Source organism: Bombus impatiens, unplaced genomic scaffold, assembly GCF_000188095.3.
Source record: "Bombus impatiens unplaced genomic scaffold, BIMP_2.2 scf_0248, whole genome shotgun sequence".
In the NCBI taxonomy this organism is placed as follows: domain Eukaryota; kingdom Metazoa; phylum Arthropoda; class Insecta; order Hymenoptera; family Apidae; genus Bombus; species Bombus impatiens.
This window is the reverse complement of record NT_176667.1, coordinates 588,592-600,110: the sequence shown is the minus strand read 5'-3', so window position 1 is coordinate 600,110 and position 11,519 is coordinate 588,592.

Sequence of the window (11,519 nt, the reverse complement as noted above, 5' to 3'; positions counted from 1 at the left end):
GAACGTGAGACTTGAAGTCCCGTGTAATATCAGGTCTATACTGTACATAGTCAATGATCAAACGTAAAATTTTTTCCATTTTATTAATAATTTTTTATTAATTTCAACGTAGTTTGTGATCATATGTATGTATATCGATTTTGAGTTTTAAAGATTTGTCATTTATAATCTACAATAAAAATGAAAAAATTATAGTGTAGTTATTAAAAAAATAAATAATTTTTTTCAGGTATGTTATATTTTATATTTTTAAGTTCTTTTATTTATTTGATATTTATTTAAGAAGTTATTTCGATTCTGCTTACTTTATCTACGAAGTTCTTAATCTATTAGGTTATGTTTTAATTTGTTTTAAGTAAGGTTATCTTTTCGTTTCTTATTTTCATTTCCAAAGAAATATTTAAACGGGTAATAATTATTCTGTTCGTTAATAATTTCACAGATTGATAAGTTTATATATTTATAAGTGGTAGATATATAAAAGATATATTATTTACATGATATAATTTTCTATAATTTTTAATGTATAAATTATTTAGTTGCTTATAATTTTTTAGTAAGATTAGTTTACAACGTGTATGTACTATAAAACTATAGTTTTTAGTACATTATAACTTATATATAACTTATATGGCACAAACGTTTTTTTCTGCAACATTAAATCATCCCCTATACATTTTAACCCCTTTGAAAGGGGTACCAGTCACCCCTTTAATTCCTAAAAAAGGGGTGACTGATGAAAAAGGGTGTTGCAGCTGGAAAGATATTGACTATGTGTTTCTAATAGTTTTATTTTATTTAAATGTCTTTTTTATGACTAATTTCATTATAATGTGACATAGATACATAAACATATATAAGTATATTTTCATTAAAAGGACAAAAGTTTCACGAAAGCAAAAAATATATAAAATGTTAGAATGTATTATGAATTTGACAATTCTTTCTCTTATATTCAGTTAGAATTCACAAGACACACCCTTTTAGCTCTGGGATTTGGAGTATTGTAACGGAGCATGCTCCGTCTTCTTAACGTTTCAGTCTGCTTTTTAGAATCCATCTACCCTTTCCAACGTTGTCGATGGTAGATACGATCCCTTCTTTTTTTCCCACTTGGAATCAGTAGGACACACCCCTTTTAGCGTGGGATTTAGAATATTCCAATGGAGCATGCTCCGTCTGTAAACCACCACAGCCTGTATTGTAAAAGCAGTTCTCCCTTTCTATCATTTGTGATAGAGAACCCACTCCGAGGGATTGGTTGGGAATTCCCTATGATTGGTCAGGGATGCTCTGGGAGGTGTTGAGTATATCCTGGCATAACTGTTCTCCGTAGCAAGTGCAGAAGGAAAGATCAGTTTAGCTGAGACTAGCGTCGAGTTCACTTCATATTGTGTTGTTTAACTACTGGTATAAGAACTAAGAAAATTATTTGTTATAATGTGTTGCATTTATAAACATAATAATAGTGCGTGTCAGTGTATTAATACATTAAAATATTTGAGTATTATTTAAATATAACGTTTACTCATATATATATTTTTAGTTTACATAAAAGTAATTTATTTTGATTAAAAAATGAAACTGAATGCAAAGAAAGTTTAGAAGTTTCAATATAAATTTCATTTTTTGTCTTTCTATTCCAATACCTGTAATTATTTGTGAAATATAGTGTTTTATATAATATTTATTTTCATATCACAAGAACAAGTAACGAGTACAATTTATTTTTTACAAAGATATATTTATATAAACAAGAAAAATAAAGAACATATTGGTGGTTTTTTTTTTATTTACCTTTCAGTTTATTTTAATCTATATGCTTCTTCGTACAGCAATGTTTTCTTTAGCATTATCATAATCATGGTATCAAATAAATTCATATGTTTATAAACAAGTTGATCAGATTTAATCGTTATGTATAAATTATTGCACAAACATTGATGTCAGTGATATCAAGATTTTTAATACATACAAAACTCAGAACAGGTAAGGGAGAGTTTATATATTTATAAATACAAAGAATATTTTTATTTGTCTATGTAATTGGATATTTTAGATTCATTTATATTTCAGTATAGCACGTTGCAATAGTTGTAAAAAGATCGTAATAATTATTTATAATAGAATGTAATTATAAATCATGTTTTTATTATAATTCTACAAGTAGTCGTAAGATGGCACCACCATTCACCATTAGTCTACCGCAGATCTTCTTTCCTCTTTCAAATACTAACTTGCACTTATTCTTCAAAATATATATTATATAATCATCTACAAAGATAATAAATAAAAATCAAAGCGAAAGTAGAAACTATAAGCAAAATTAGTTGCGAAAAGTAATTTTTCTATTAAAATTATCTATAATTTTTATATTTACATTTAGAATTTCTACATTCAAAATCTACATGTAAATTTATTCTTTCCACAAATTATCATCATTTTAAACAATTACGTGCTAATATACCACAAACCAAATATTCTTTGTTGTTTAATTGTGACCGAAGGAAACGTATATAATGCTATACCACTACATCTTTAATTTGAGTAATATCTTAACTCAGCCCTGTAGTAATGTTAAATGGGCTAGTCGAATAGAAGTTTCAGCTTTGAAAATAATGAACTCATAGTGCAAGATTTAAATTGTCATTCGCATAAGTCTGTTTTTATAATAACTCGGTTAAATAGATCGTTCAGGTTTAAAAGAGAAGACTGCGTTCTTAGCCCGAAATCCACGGGTTCAGACCATCCCGAAACGACAAGACGATACATTCTTCCCTTCCCGTGTATTCTTGTAAATCCACACGATATCATCCTCGCTTTTTCCCTGTTTTCCGATCAAGTTGCGCGCTCAGCAAAGCCGTGTTTGCATTTCCCTCTCCGGAGAGAAGCATGGCCGAGGGAGGGGCGACGCGCAATTTCGAAAAGCCGATTTCAATTCCGTTTCCTTTTACACGGAGAAAGGAAATCTCGAGTGTGGCTCTCTTCGAGGGGGGCGGGGGCGGGGCGGCCATCTGGGATTACGGGAATCGCGCAGACGAGGCTGGAAACACGTGCGAAAATCCGAAATCCTAACGTCTCTGCCCTTTGCATCGATCGTCCTTCTTTTCTCATCTTGATCTTCCTTCTCTCCCTTTCCTGACCGATACAATAATTTTAAGCTTCTTACTTTTGCTAGCGTAAACCTTTGAAATCATGTCGAATCTTCCATTACAATTAATCATTGTACACAGAAGTTCATGTACCTGTAGATATCCGATCGTACGAAATTGTTCGTTATGAGGAAGCAGGAATGATGAAAGTACGTTTCTTATATTTGGTATAATTTCTTGTCGTGTACCTGCACGTCGAAACCAGTACAGTACATTCCTCTGGTAGATTTTTCTAATAAATTCGTGATTCCTTTGAGAATTACGTCACGGCTGTGTATAACGATGAGATTCGTTTCCGGTTCCGGTTTTCATGACTTTCGTCCCGTCAACTCCATTCTTCCACGCGCCTCGTATGCTCTTTTCCTATTTCTCTTCCTGTTAGATTTTTTTTTCGTGTCTATTTTGAGAATTATCAAATATCTGAGCCAGAAACAATTCCTTTTCTCATATTTATTCGTATCTTCTATATCTTTTTGTAGATTTTATTTATTACTTATCCATTGTACTCGATCTGTTTTTTTTCCTATTTTCTGAGATTCGAGGGGAAAGTGCGAAACAAGGAGTAATTCGTTTATTTCGACAGCATCCGGGACATTTTTGTCTGCCATATTTTCATTCCTGGTGCGCGACGCATAAACACATTTTTATATGACACAGGAGTTGATGTATCTTCCCCTTTCCGGGAGCGGTACCGGAAGGAATAACGCCCTTTGTCATGTACGATGGCGTCCTCGTTGATATTCCGCCGGCGTCTCTGTTCTTCTGGGACACCCCGTTGCTGCCCCCTTTCTCCTGCTTTCCTCCGCTTGCTCTGTAGCGTTACATACGTCGTTGAAAGGTGTGAGAAGATACTGATTCGCAAATGCTTTAAGCGCGTCACGAATCATTCGTTCTGCTCGTTTTATACATACTAGGAAATTCTATGTGACGAACTATCAACCCTTTAGAACGAGAGAAAGTTAACGGCGCAATACTAAACGTATACACAAGCCCGTCAACGTGGTAGCCAAGAAAATTGATAAAAGTAGAGTTTGAAAGATTAAAAAGCACCATTTTATGAACATAACGCTTGAGACGAGTTCATAGAAAGTATGAACGATAAAAAAAGCTGTTATCCGTGAGAAACATTTAGAACAAAAAGTAATGCAAACGTGATGCTTCGCTGTACTATTCTAGAACCAATATAAAAGAAGCGAAGAAATCCAATAATCGTGTAATCAGCAAATCCGTATTTCGATAGTGGAAATTAATTCGCGACTCGATCGAATTTATCTTAACAGCTTCGTTTCTGATAGTGAATAAATTATAAAATCTCAGACGATTGCGAATAATTTTGTACGTAATCAGCTTTTCTCTTCGCTGTCCGGCTGGAACCAGGGGCGGGCATTAAATTTCCATGGTCCATCGTTAAATATTATTAAAAAATGCTTTTAGCAGCGGAGATATCGCGTTCGCCGGTTATCGATACGACCATGCGATTCGCGTTTTAAGGACTGTCCTTAAATGTATGTCGTAAACGGCGTAAACGAAGGAAGAAAGAAAGAAAGGGGAATCGGACGAGGAAGAACGATAGGCGGTGGCCCATTCTGCACCGTGCTATTTCTACTTTGTAAGGGTGGCCCGTGGTTCGCGAGGCAAGTCCCGAGCCAATAAAAGCTTTACAGCCCTGTAATGAATGCAAGAAATAATTATCTCATGAATACATTAGTTTTAGTATCCTCCGACACGGATACGAACCGTAAAACCGGCATTGGATGTATCTTGACCCAACGCCGATTTCCAGTGTGTGCCCGTTTGCTCATGGTCCTTAATCGTTCATCTTTCTTTCCCCTTTTTCTTCCCTGTACGATTCTCCTCTTTCTCTTTCGCCGTCTCGGCCATTAGCACCACCTCGATGGAAACGCGAGCCACTGGGTGTCTTCCCTCTGAAACACGGACGAACGTGCGTGATGCTGTCCAGCGGTGATCGTTCGTCACGCGTGTGTTAGTCGGAATTTTCTTTCATCGTTTTTAGAAAAGTTATTATCGGTATCTTCTATCGTAACTACTAATTTCTCCATTACCCCTTTCTTAATGCTAGAATTTTAGAAATTTCCGTACTATCGATACGACACTGTTCGCTGCTGCTTTATTGTACACGCTTATTTACATTCCCGATAGTACATGGATTAAGGAACGTGTTGAGAGAGGAACGGAAGCTTTTCTCAACGATCGATCTTCCCGTGAAATCCAGCGTGTTGCACTGAACCATTCGATGTCTAAAGACAAAGAAAAAAGAACACGAAAGCTTATCGAAGCAACGTTAAACAACCACCTCGAACGATGTGGATAGATCAGGATGGTATAGAAGGGGGGAGGTGTATTTGTGGACGAAGTGGGATGTTCGTTTGGCCATATCGTTGGTGGAACCCTTTATGTGAATAGTAGTATGACGGAGGGAGGTTCGAAGGGCGAGGGGTGAGGAGCAACGTTAGTCGACGTTAGGAAAGGGGTGCATCAGTAGACGGTGGTGCGGAGTGATTGATCGTTGCTTCGCGACACCCCCGTGTTCTCGCAGAGTGGATAAAGGGGTGGAAAAAGGAGTGGAAACCCTTTCACGCTTTCACGGATCAGTCAGGGGATCACGTTCTCGGCTCTCCCCATCCTCCTCTACCACCCTTGGTACATGGGACATGCATCACCCTATCATCCATCCCTCTTCGCCTCTCGGCCGTGGAACGTTTGCTCGTCGGAATCGCGAGATCGAATCTGCAAAGACAGTGCGGCTGAAAAAGAGATACGACGATTATCCTTCGAAAGCAAGGATAATGGGCGAATACCTGTAGAGGTGGAACAAGCATGTTTGGAAATTCATGGTAAAATTGAAAATATATATACTCCTATCGATAAGTATCGAGACGTTTTTATAGAGTTGTAGCAATTGATGATGAATAGATAGAGCGTACGTGTGTGTGAAAATTAAACACAACGATACTTCGTAGCTGTTGATTTTAGGTATTATTACTGGAATTAATCGCAGCAGTTTTTCTGTCGGCTTGAAACCTCTTTTGTCTGACTTATCTCAGAAATGAAATAATGTCGAGATAAAGAACTTTTAAGATAACTAATCGCTTTATATATCTATAAGTTTATAATTAAATGACGTCCTGTTAAATATAGGCATGTTCGGATATTTTTAAGCATTAGCGTATGAATTCCAGACGAAAAGCAGACTAAATCGAAATTCCACGAGGTTCGTACAAAAGGAACCAGAATTTAGAATATAGGATACTTTCAATCGAGAGAAATTCCGTAATATCCATTTAAAGTAAAAATTGTCTAAACTTCTATCAGAGAGGTTTATAATCGAGAGTTTAATCTTTTGTGCCTGAGTTCATCCACCCTTGTTTCTGGGACGTTTCCTTTACGCGAAATTAGATTGCTGTTCCGATGGAGCAGAAGTCGGCGAAAGAAACGGAGAATTTCCAACTGACCGGTGCGGTAATTACAGAAAAATTCAGCTTTACCTACTGGTTGGCCATGGCAAGATTAATCGTGTTTTCGAAAGCGATTTTCCGCGAGGAAAATGTCTCTTTCATTTACGGACGGCCACGGCTCGCCGGAAGAACCCAGACCGGATGACGGCGTCTCATACATCAGACACCTAATTCTTCCCCTCGCTGCTGTGTTAACTCTTACATCTTATCCATTTAGAAGTTCCATTTAGTCCCGGGCCAGCCGGTAGGCTTGTCACTCGTAAACTGACGAGCCATAATACGTCTCGTCATTGATATCTTCACCATTTCGTAAACTTACATCAATCTAACCGTAGCAGAGAGAAGCGACGTAAAAATAATAAGTCGCGGAAACAAAGAAATTAGGAAGTTTCGAGTTACGATTAATCCGGCCAAAATATTACAGAATCATGATAATAAATTAATTACATTTTAATTCGTAAATAAAAAATTGACAAATCTATTCAATATTTTGATCTTCTTTTCAAAGCTTTTATTTAAGAGCGAGCGATGAAAAATTGAAAGCGATTTTGAGTGTTCTAATGTATTTTATTATTAACTATTATCTTTCCATTAAACTTGTAATTATCCGAGCAGGGTTCAACAACGGGATCGATGAATCGGTATTGAATAGACGCGAGGATGTGCAAGACGAAAGTGGATATTGCTGCTAAATATTTGAAAGAAGCCCGATCCGTAGAATTTCGTTGATATCCCGCGGGAATAGCTCCGCGTCTCGCAACTTTCCTGGAGTTTTCTTCCCTTCGATTTTGAGCCGGTCAATTAGCAGGAAAGCTTTTTTTCAGACATCTTTTTCACGTTTTTCTAAACCCGAATTTTTATGTTCTTACAAACTTTTTAACTCTAATGACTTTTTTTTTTAGATCCTTAATATAAAAATGTAAGTAATTCTCAATATATTATGGACTTTTAAAGTAATGCCGAAGAGCTTCATTTGAATCGATGTCTTATTATAAAAAGGGAAAAAAGAAATTATTACGAGGTTATACGTCTTTTCGCTTGCCAGCAAACACGATTGTTAATTCATCAAAATTCTCAACGGAGATCGAGGAGTCGAGATGGAAAGGCGGGCGAATATATAGGCTTAAACCGAAGGGGATTTTAAAATTGAAGGTCTCGTAGGATAGCAGGACATACGTACGATTCTTCGGTTCGATCTTCAGCCTCGCATCGGGAGAATGTGTTTTTTTCCGCGCCCTGAAACACGTCACATGAATAAAAAATATCCTTCAAAGTTGCCAACCCTAGCGTCTGGATGGCCGAAACCCCTTAGTCCGACCAATCCGAAGAAAACGTGAAACCCTGAATACCGGGAATGCTGGAAGTTAAAGGGAAAAAGGGAGAAAAAGGCTCGTACGTTATCGCTATCCCCTGGTATCCTAATTTCTTTATCACGAGTCATTTCACTGTGAAATTTCACGCGTTTTTTGCATGACGATCTTTTCCCTTTCGTCCAACAAATTTCTTCTTACTCGCGTTTATAAATTCAGAACGAAAGATGTTAAAACATTTCTCGGAAGACAAACTGAAACAGTTTCACTTTTTATCGCTCATTGACAGATATATTATTAGCGTTTCCCAATTTCTCAAAGAAAATGACTCGTTTCCATAAGTTAAGATTGTGCAAATAGTCGCAAATTCCGAAGTAAATTTTCAACAATAATTTTCCCATTCGCCTTCTCTATTTATATTATCGCTCATTTCAAGTTTTCGTTTTGCTACTTCTGATCATCACCGTGTTGCTAATGGAATCATCGTTACTATCAAGTAGTAAATGCGAAAATTCGTCGAGGTCTGGTGTGCAGGATACACGCGTCGATACTTTCTTCTCGCGAAATCTACCCCTAATATATTGCATCGAGTTTACAGAGGGATGGAGTCGCGTTACTTGGTGCAAGGGCGCTTCTTCAGTTAGGTAGAAGGAAGAGGAAGGTTGGACAGGAAGGTTACGGCTCATAAACCATCCTCCGGTCACTGAAATCGTCCCGAACTTGAGCACCCATGTCTACGTGTGGGTGCGCATGTCGATTCTTCCGGTCGTGCACGCGTGATCCATGCGATTCACCACGCGAATCCACCGCTTTCGAGGAACTTGTTTACTCACCAACGTGCACTTTTACAGCAATAGAATATCGATTTCGCGAAAATCCGGCTGTGAGTCCTTCATCGCGAAAGGAATCATCGATTCATCGTGGACGTTGCAAGTTTCGTTCCAGGATTAAAGCGAGGTCTTATACGCTTTGAACTTCCTTTAGAAACTTACTGTTCTAGCTTTTCGTTTGCAAGAATTTTTGTGTCATCATACTAGCGTATATATAATCGAGCAGTTTTCTGCAAAAAGGACTCATAAGACGAAACCGCGTCGGAAGTTTTAATTCTGATCTTTTAACGTTACCTACGTTCGAAAGAACTTGCTTCTTTCTACATTTACAAGATAGATAGCATTTCGTAAAATATAATTCGATCATTCGATTAAAAGATATACTTGGCATCTAAGGAGTTATATGTAGGCTTTTTTTTTTTTAGAAAACTGTTCCACTTTTATGAAGGAATATATTTGGATGAACATTTAATCGTGGAAATCGTGAGTTGAGAACCGTCACACGTGTGTAATATGAAGATAAGATGTCCCCCATGTTCCCATGTGTCATGGCCCTCTATCAAGGATTATGTTGCCATCTACGATGCCGCACCCCCTCCCATCCCTGAACGAAAACATCGCGACGAACTTCCCTGGTCAGCCGGAATCCCTTAACCTTTTGCACTTTCATGCGCGGACCTTCGTGTTCTTTTTTTCTTTTCTCTTTCGGTCAACGAATATTTTCAAACTCAAAGTTACTCGTTGTGGTTACGGATAATTTAGTTTCTGAATTCGAGGACGGAATTTCCAGACTGAACTTTCACGAGGCACGATCGCCATGGAGGACTTGAAAATATATCGTATTCGAGACGACTTAAAGCCGGTGGGGTAGAGGTAGGAGAGAAACCACGGACGAGGAAAACGACACCCTCATGATTTTTTAACGCCGAACGCTTTCACGGCCGTATGGCGAGAGCTTGCGCCCCGGTTTCCTGTTATTTTTCAGGGGTGACTCGAGCACTTTTTTTTTATGAATCCACCAGGAATATTCCTCTTCCCCTACATGGCTATCACCAGCCATTACTTTTTCAACAGTGGTACTCTGTTCTCACTGTGTCTCTTACACCGCGGATTGCAAACAAAGTAATCCATCGGAGAGGAAGAATAAAAAAAAAAGAAAAATAAAGAGCTGTATAGGAAATAAAATTTGTTGGTCCATCTGTTATTGCAAAAAATACCTGTGCCTTTCTTTATTTTATAATATATATTTATAATATAATATCGCGATCATATGTACACCTTTCTTTAATATTGTAAATTTGTGTTTACCTTCGAGGGTTGTTTCGTTTCATTCGTAACGCGACGTTTGTTTCGATTTCTTTCTTTTCTCCTTTTCCATGAAAAGTATCCTTATTTTTCTCTTTCTGCGGGAATAGTCAGCATCCCAAATGGCCCGTGCCAGGCGTGTCAGCCTAATGAATGTGCTGCATAGCGAGGGTGCGTTTGATTCATTTCGCCGAGGGGGTTGCCCGTCAGGCCGCATTCGCCACGCGTTTCAAGAGTCTTTTTTTCTGTGCTGCTACTCGCGAAAATCCACCCCGGAAGACTTTACACGGGCGTCATAAGCCGGTGCACTTAATTTAAAGATCATCGGCCGACGAAAAGTCGTCGGGACCTAGAGGCTGTATCCGCCACCCCCTATTGCGTTTCCTTCTCTCAGTTTTTTTTTCTTCTTTCTCCCATGCCCATGGATTTCCGCAGCGGTGAACTTTACAGTCTGTGCATTCCGCTTTACAGTTCATTTCACTTTTCCTCCTGCTGGCCACCCGGTTTTTCCACCCCTGCTTCCTTCGCGTCTTCTCGGGAGGCTTCTTTAACTTTTATTGTCCACCTCGATTCACCCTATTGGAATCACGCGTATGCTTGCAATCTTTGACTTAGTCTTTCGCTTATCGAATCTGTATTTTTTGAATGTTCGAAGCATGTTATGATTTCTGATACGAGAATCGAAACACTCAGTACCATATAATTAACCAGCTGAAGAGAAGTTTCGCCTTTGACGTTCTACGAAAGGAATCTTTGTTTCTTCGAATAGAGATATTAATAAATACATCCAAGAATTTTCTCAGATTTTCCTTGAAGTTTGAAATCATTAAAGTGCATATAAATGATCCAAGAAGAGATACGTTTAATCTTATAAAAGGGGCTAAAAATGATTGACTCAGCGTTCGCATACGAAAAATACCGAACAATCGATAGACTGGACAGCGGAATACAATGTTATCGACGAATGTCACGAAATATCAATTTCGACGTGTTAACAATTACTAAAATCTGGATAGAAAACAAAAGACACTACCAAATTCTAAAATCCTAAAATCTAATCAATCGTCGAAAATAATTATTCGAATATTTACAATGAATATCTAATTCTTGGAGCGTCCGGGTCGTGAGAATCCCGTGCACCTGATTAATGCCTGAACGTCACCGGTCATCGAGATCGCGTCCGATCGATAGGTCGGTGAGTTTCGCGGCGGATTCGACTGTCGTTGACGCAGTCTCCTCTCCGGAGGAGAAAGGAGAGGCAGCGAACGTAGGCATGTGGCAAATTGCCGGTGCTGCCAGTTCGAATGGGCCTTTCTCTTTCTCTCTTGCTTTCGGTTCGCGTCTGCGAGCGGAGGTGGAGAGGCGCCTCGAAAGAGAGGTGGAGCAAGAAAAGGAAGGACGAGCCGTCTGGAGGAAGAGGGCAGTTGGAAACGGCGGCCGCGCAGC